The following is a 6,945-nucleotide window of genomic DNA, read 5'->3' on the forward strand; positions in this document are numbered from 1 at the left end:
GTCCTCCCCTCTCCTGAACAACCAGAGTTAGTCTGTGCTTGAAAGCAGGGACACAGGAGACTCAAAACAGGAGGGTGAGAAAGACTGAGAAAGGACCTATGAAGACAGCACACACTACAGGGACATTGCCTGATGAAAGGATGTGGAAACATCAAGTTGCCCCATTTTTCCTGGTGCCCTACACAGCTGCGTACTGCTCCGGCGGCCAGCCCGATCCCCCGGCTGGCTGAGACGGCCAGGAAAGCTGCCCCTGCTCCGCCTCTTCCCCAAAGCCCCCACTCCTGCTCTGCCCCCATGCTGCCTCTCCCCACCCCTGCTCCACTCCATTCCCCCCCCCACTCCACCCCTTCCCCTTAGCTGCATCCCGGTGGACTGCAGGAGGGATCAGTCTCATCCTGCACTCACCGGGCGCCGGGGAAGTGGAACGACCTGGCCCCAGCCTGCTCTGCTCCACCAGCTCCCTGCTGCGGCGCTGGTGAGTGCTGGGGGGCGTTTCCACCCACCGCCCAAGTTCCAAGGCTGGGAGCAGAGTGCAGCAGGCTGGGGCTGGATCACTCCACTTCCCACTTCCCCGTAAGTGTGGGGTCTGGCCTGCCCTGCAATTACCAGGCGACGGGAAGTGGAGTGACCTGGCCCCAGCCTGCTCCGCTCTGCCAGCTCGGACTGGGGGACGGGGTGTTGTGTAGGGCACCAAAATGTCTAGGGACAACCCTGAATAGATTTTTCCACAGGGACCGATGGCTGTTAGAATAGAGCTATTCAGGCTGCTTGTACAGGCCTAGACTTTAAGAACTTAGGTGTATTTTTATCACTCAGCTAGTGACAGGGGTATAAAACAAAGAACCAAAGTCCCAGTCTGCCTGTCTGGGCCTTCTCTCCCTAGGAGAGTCTGAGCCCTTGTTCGTAGGTGTCATAAATAGATAGTTAAGGGTTAATGTCTATTTTACCTGTAAAGGGATAAGAAGCTCCATAAAGCTGGCTGACACCTGCCCAGAGGACCAATGGGGGACAGATACTTTCAAATCTTGGTGGAGGGAAGTCTTTGTTTGTGCTCTTTGTTTTGGGGGTTGTTCGCTCTTGGGACTAAGAGGGACCAGACGTCCATCCAGGCTCTCCAAATCTTTCTGAATCAGTCTCTCATGTTTCAAACTTGTAAGTAATTAGCCAGGCAAGGCATGTTAGTCTTATTTTTGTTTTCTCAACTTGTAAATGATCCTTGTTTGCTGAGAGGATTTTACCTCTGCTTGCTGTAACTTTGAACCTAAGGCTAGAGGGGTTTCCTCTGGGCTATATAAATCTGAAAAGTATTTTCCATCCTGATTTTACAGAGATGATTTTTATCTTTCTTTGTTTAATTAAAAGTTTTTTCTTTTAAGAACCTGATTGATTTTTCCTTGTTTTAAGATCCAAGGGGATTGGGTCTGGACTCACCAGGGATTGGTAGGGGAAAAGGAGTGGGGATGGTTAATTTCTCCTTGTTTTAAGATCCAAGGGGTTTGGATCTGTGTTCACCAGGGAATTGGTGACGCCTCTCAAGGCTGCCCAGGGAGGGGAATGTTTTGGGGGGACAGGGAGTGATCCAGACACTAACTTCTGGATGGTGGCAGTGTTACCATATCTAAGCTAGTAATTAAGCTTAGAAGGGTCCATGTAGGTCCCCCACATCTGTACCCTAAAGTTCAGAGTGGGGAATAAACCTTGACAGTAGGCTAAGGCCTTTGGCTAAGCAGCAGGGGCAGCCATACACTGGGAAGTGAACGGTCACATCCTCACCTCCCAAACCCGTCACACTGAACTAAGGTGGAGTTGGGCTGTTAGGAAGATGATTCTGTCCCAATAGTGCCCATCACCACCAGATAAAGAAACAGATCTTAAGGGAGCATCCGGTCTGGCAAGAAATCTCTTCTCAATGGTTGTGGTTGTGAAGCCGTCATTTCTGTAGAGTTTATCTTTATGGCCCCCGCTTTTCTGTTGTCAATCTGTCTGGTCCTCTAATTCTTTCTGTCTGCTGCAGAATTAATTTTACTGGGTGTAAGTTAATTAGGGGAGTGGGATGTAATTGGTTAGAGAATTCTGTTACAATAGGTTAGAATTGGTTAATTACATTTCAGTAAAATGATTGGTTAAGGTCTCGCTGAGAATATTACCGTATAAACTGGGGTCAAACAGGCAGTGGGCGGGGAAATTGGAATCATGCTTGCTAACGGGGGGATGGGAATAGGGAACGGGGAACAGGGACACAGGCAAGGCTCTGGACTGTTGGAGCTGGGAAGGGGGACGTGAGGTAAACACTCTGCAGTGTCAGAGCTCATAGACTCATAGACTTTAAGGTCAGAAGGGACCATTATGATCGTCTAGTCCGACCTCCTGCACAACGCAGGCCACAGACTCTCACCCACCCACTCCTGGAACAAACCCCTGACCTATGTCTGAGCTATTGAAGTCCTCAACTCGTTGTTTAAAGACTTCAAGGTGCAGAGAATCCTCCAGCAAGTGACCCTTGCCCGACGCTGCAGAGAAAGGTGAAAACCCCCCAGGGTCTCTGCCAATCTGCCCTGGAGGAAAATTCCTTCCTGACCCCAAATATGGGGATCAGCTAAACCCTGAGCATGTGGGCAAGACTCACCAGCCGGACACCCAGGAAAGAATTGTCTGTAGGGATGTGGGGTAAACGCTTTGTGGTGTCAGAGCTGGGTAGGGAACACTGGGGAACAGACTCTGTCCGTGTATAGAGATCAGCCTGACTGGTGTGAAGGGCTTTGGAATCTGCTTGCTTGGAAACTAACCCCAGTAAACATCCTTCTGTCTGTGCTTCGGACTTCTAGTCTTTTGCTGCTTGCTGTCTGTGTGACAAGAGCCAGGGAAGCGGGCAGGGGAAGGGAAAGCCCTCTAACAATAGCTCCTTGCTCCTCTCCCTCCAGGCTCAGGGGTCAAGGATGGGCAGGACTCCAGGCTCTGCTTGAGGGATCCTGGCACAGGGGCTGGTGGGGGAGAAAGGATTGTAGATTCTGACCTGCACTCTGGAGAAGAGGTAATAAGTGAAGGAGTATTTTTGATTCTTACGTTGCTTCAATGTCCTCAGGGCTAGAATTCTACATTCCATAGGGCCAAATGAGGGGGTGAAGCCATTTGGCTAATGAAAACCAGTGATCCAGGGGAGGTTTGCACTCACAACCTCAGCACTGCCCTATAAGTACTGTGTGCTAATCAATTGTGCCACTGGAGCACCTGTTAATTCCTAGTCTCTCAATCCCCTAGGTTGATAAAGGCAAGGAGTGACCCCAAAACATTCTCAGTGGGGTTAGGAGCTGGTATCAACAAGTGTTGTACATGGTGGGGTGGATTCTTCTTAAGGCTTCCAGGCACCATTTGACCCTTTTGTTCGTCCCTGTGCAATAACAGAGCTGACTGAGACTCACTGTAGAGTCTTGCTGCAGACCAACAGATCTGAAATCACTGATCACCAGGTCTGAGCATTCGTCCTGCTTTGGGACAGTGTCTCTCATCCAACAAACTGCCCAGTCTGCGCTAGCAGTGAGGCTCCCTCACTAACTGCTGAAATCAGGGAGAGCTGTGTGAAGTGCTGGGACCCAGGGGTGCCTGAACAGGGGCGAACAACACCCCAGGACTTTTAAAAATGGGAGGGCTCTGCCTTGCCACTTTGTAATGACCGTAAGAGTGAGTGAGGGTGGGGGGGCCGAGAGCAGTGAGCGGGAGGAGGGGTCTTGGGGGAAGAGGCAGGGTAGGAGTGGAGGTTAGCAGGAGGGGTGTGGGGAGAGGGCTGCCCGCAGCAAGTAATGGGGGTGGGGGCATGCAAGGGAACTGCTCCCTGTCCCAGCTCACCTCTGCTCCGTCTTCTCCCCTGAGCACGCTGCCCCCGCTCTAATTCTCCTCCCCTCTCAGGCTTGCCGCACTAAACAGCAGATTAGCACCGCAAGTCTGGGAGGCGGGAGAAGTGGAGCGGCACCAGCGTGCTCAGAGGAGAAGGCAGAGGGGAGGTGAGCTGGGTTGGGGAGCTGCTGCAGGGGAGACTGCCTGGCTCTTTGCCATGGCCTCCACCCCTGCTCCGCCCCAGCCCTCCACCCCTGCACTCACTGCATGGTCCACTCCTCTGGCTCCCAGCCATGCTGCCGGCGAGTGCTGTGGGGCAGTTCCCCTCTCTCCCCAAACTTGGGAGCCAGGGGAGCAGAGCAGGCTGAGGCCCCAGGCCTGTGTGTGAGGAAGCAGAGGGGGGCTGGTCCCAGGCCTCTGTGAGTGACAGGGGGTTGGCTACTTCCTGCAGGAAGTGGAGTGACCCGGCCCCAGCCTGCTATTGCACAATCCCCAGCCACGCTGCACAGCATGCCCCAAGAGGGAGTGGGGGGCCAAGCAGATGATCCAGCACGAGGGGGTTATTCTCATTGGTAGCTGTCTCGTGGCAGTGAGTTCACCAGGCCTTGGCACATGCTGTGTGGGGCAGGAGGTCCTTGTATTTGAAGCAGTGGGAGTGAACTGCGTGCAGTTGTGTCTCTGAGCACAACTGTGAATGTTATGGTGTGTGTGTGGGGTTATTGTGAGTGTTGCTGGGGGTGTGAATGTTTCTCTCTCTGGGGGTTGGACTAACATGTCCCTCTGGGTGTGTTGTATGTGAGTATTCTTGGGATTGTGTGAGTCCTTTTGTGTGTGTGTGTGTGTGTGTCACTTGCTGCAGAATACAAAATCCTGCAAAGCCATTTCCTACTGGTTAGCCCAGCAACACACTGATACAGTGTCACAGATGCACACACACACAGAGCAGGGCTCAGCAGAAGGCAGCAGGGACACACACGTCTCCCCTGGGCCAGCTTGGACAATTGTCCATCACTACTCGGCATAGTGCTGGTGCCCCCACACGAGGGTGGGCAGTGACCGGGGAGGGAGGGAAGATGTGCTGGATCTTTAAAAGCAGCAAAGAGTCCTGTGGCACCTTATAGACCAACAGACGTATTGGAGCATGAGCTTTCGTGCGTGAATTCCCACTTCGTCGGCTAGATTCAGAAGGAAGCACTTTGGGAAAATCAGTCAAGACCCTTAGCAGAGCTGGGACACAGACCCAGTGACCCCTGCACCACCCTGGGAGGGCAGTGGGGTTTAGTAGTCAGAGCTGGGAGGGGCTGGACACCAGGACCCCTGGGTTCTATCCTTGGCTCTGGAAGTGGAAGGGGTCTAGAGCAGGGGGACTGGGATCCAGGACCCCTGGGTTCCATAGGGGAGACTGTTTTTCCCTGTGCTTCCCTCCCTCGAGAGCCCAGCCCAGCCCCCTAGTGGAGACTGAGCAGGAGTGGGGGGAGTTGTTCTCCCACTCTGGAGTTATGATTCAAACTCCTCCCACAGGGAATGTGACATCACAGAATCTGCCCCCCCCAACATAGAGAAAACTAGTGGGGTTAGGAGGGTTCTAGCTGCAGACACCCCTTGTCATTGCAAAAAGCCCCCAAACCTACTTGCACCCACAAAACACCCTCTCAGGGTATACACCCCCTGCTAGGAGAGGACCTCTTGCTCCCACCCCTTTTCTCATCACCACAAGCTGCTCCCAGCCAGGTACCACACCCCATTCACACACCTTTTGTCACTACGTAGCTCAGTGGCAATCACTGCCCCGAAGTGACTCCGGTGCAGGCACTCCCCACACGAACTCCCCACACCGGATTCTGTCCACACACAGAGAATTCTCTCTGCCCGTCTCCTTCGGTTCATCTCGCTGCTCCCCGTACTGCCGCCAGACACTGCTCATCTGCATAACCCCGCCCACGGACACGTGACACCTTCTGTCCTGCTGGTTTCAAGGGATTGAGTTGCCTTTGGGGAGTGAGCAGGTCACAGCACGTCACAGCCCCAGTGCACGTCACAGCCCCAGCCAGGCTGGCTCCAGGCACCAGCTCAGCAAGCAGGTGCTTGGGGCAGCCAAGGGGAAGGGGCGGCACGTCGGGCTCTTTGGCAGCAATTCGGCAGCAGGTCACTCGGTCCCTCTCGGAGGGAAGGAGCTGCCACCAAATTGCCACCGAAGAAAAAGGCGGCGCAGTGGAGCTGCCACCGAATTGCCACCGAAGAATAAGGCAGCGCAATGGAGCAGCCGCCGATTGCGATCGTGGGTTGTATTTTTTTCCCCGCCGCTTGGGGTGGCAAAAACCCAGCCCTGGCCCCAGCACGTCATAGCCCCAGCACACATCATAGCACGTCACAGCCTGGGGCAGGGAGATATTGGGGGAGGGGATGAGGGGAGAATGGGGGACGGAGAGACCCAGCCTTATAGACCCATAGGAGCAGGGAGATATTGGGGGAGGGGATGAAGGGAGGGAGAGACCCAGTCCCATAGACCCATAGGGGCAGGAGATATTGGGGTCAGGAGGAGAGGAGAGGAGGTTGGAAGAGACCCAGCCTGGAGTGCAGGGAAAATGAGGTGGTGTGGAGGGAGGTGGGGAACAGAAGAGACATGTGTGGAGTGGTGAAATGTTGTTCCAGGGAAACTGAGTATCTCCCAGGACATGCTGTGCAGGGGGGAGCACAGGGGCAGAGAGAGAGACCCAACCCCACAGAGCCCAGGAGGGATATTGGGGGCAGGGGAGGGATGGAAGGATGAGAGACCCAGGGCCATAGAACTCCCCTGGCTCCCAGGTTTGGGGGGAGGAGGGAACCACCCCACAGCACTTGCTGGCGGCATGGCTGGGAACCAGGGGAGTGGACCAGGCTGGGGCTGGGTCACTCTACTTACCATGCAGTGAGTGCAGGGGCAGGAGGGCGGGACTGGGGCGGAGCAGGGGCAGGGGCCATGGAGAAGAGCCAGGCAGCCCCTTCTGCAGCATCTCCCAGCCCCAGCTCCCCACTGCTCTGCCTTCTCCTCTGAGCACGCCGGCACTGCTCCACTTCTCCTGCCTCCCAGGCTTGCGGTGCCAATCAGCTGTTTAGTGCAACAAGCATAGGAGG

This window comes from Gopherus flavomarginatus, unplaced genomic scaffold, assembly GCF_025201925.1.
Source record: "Gopherus flavomarginatus isolate rGopFla2 unplaced genomic scaffold, rGopFla2.mat.asm mat_scaffold_172_arrow_ctg1, whole genome shotgun sequence".
Lineage (NCBI taxonomy): Eukaryota > Metazoa > Chordata > Testudines > Testudinidae > Gopherus > Gopherus flavomarginatus.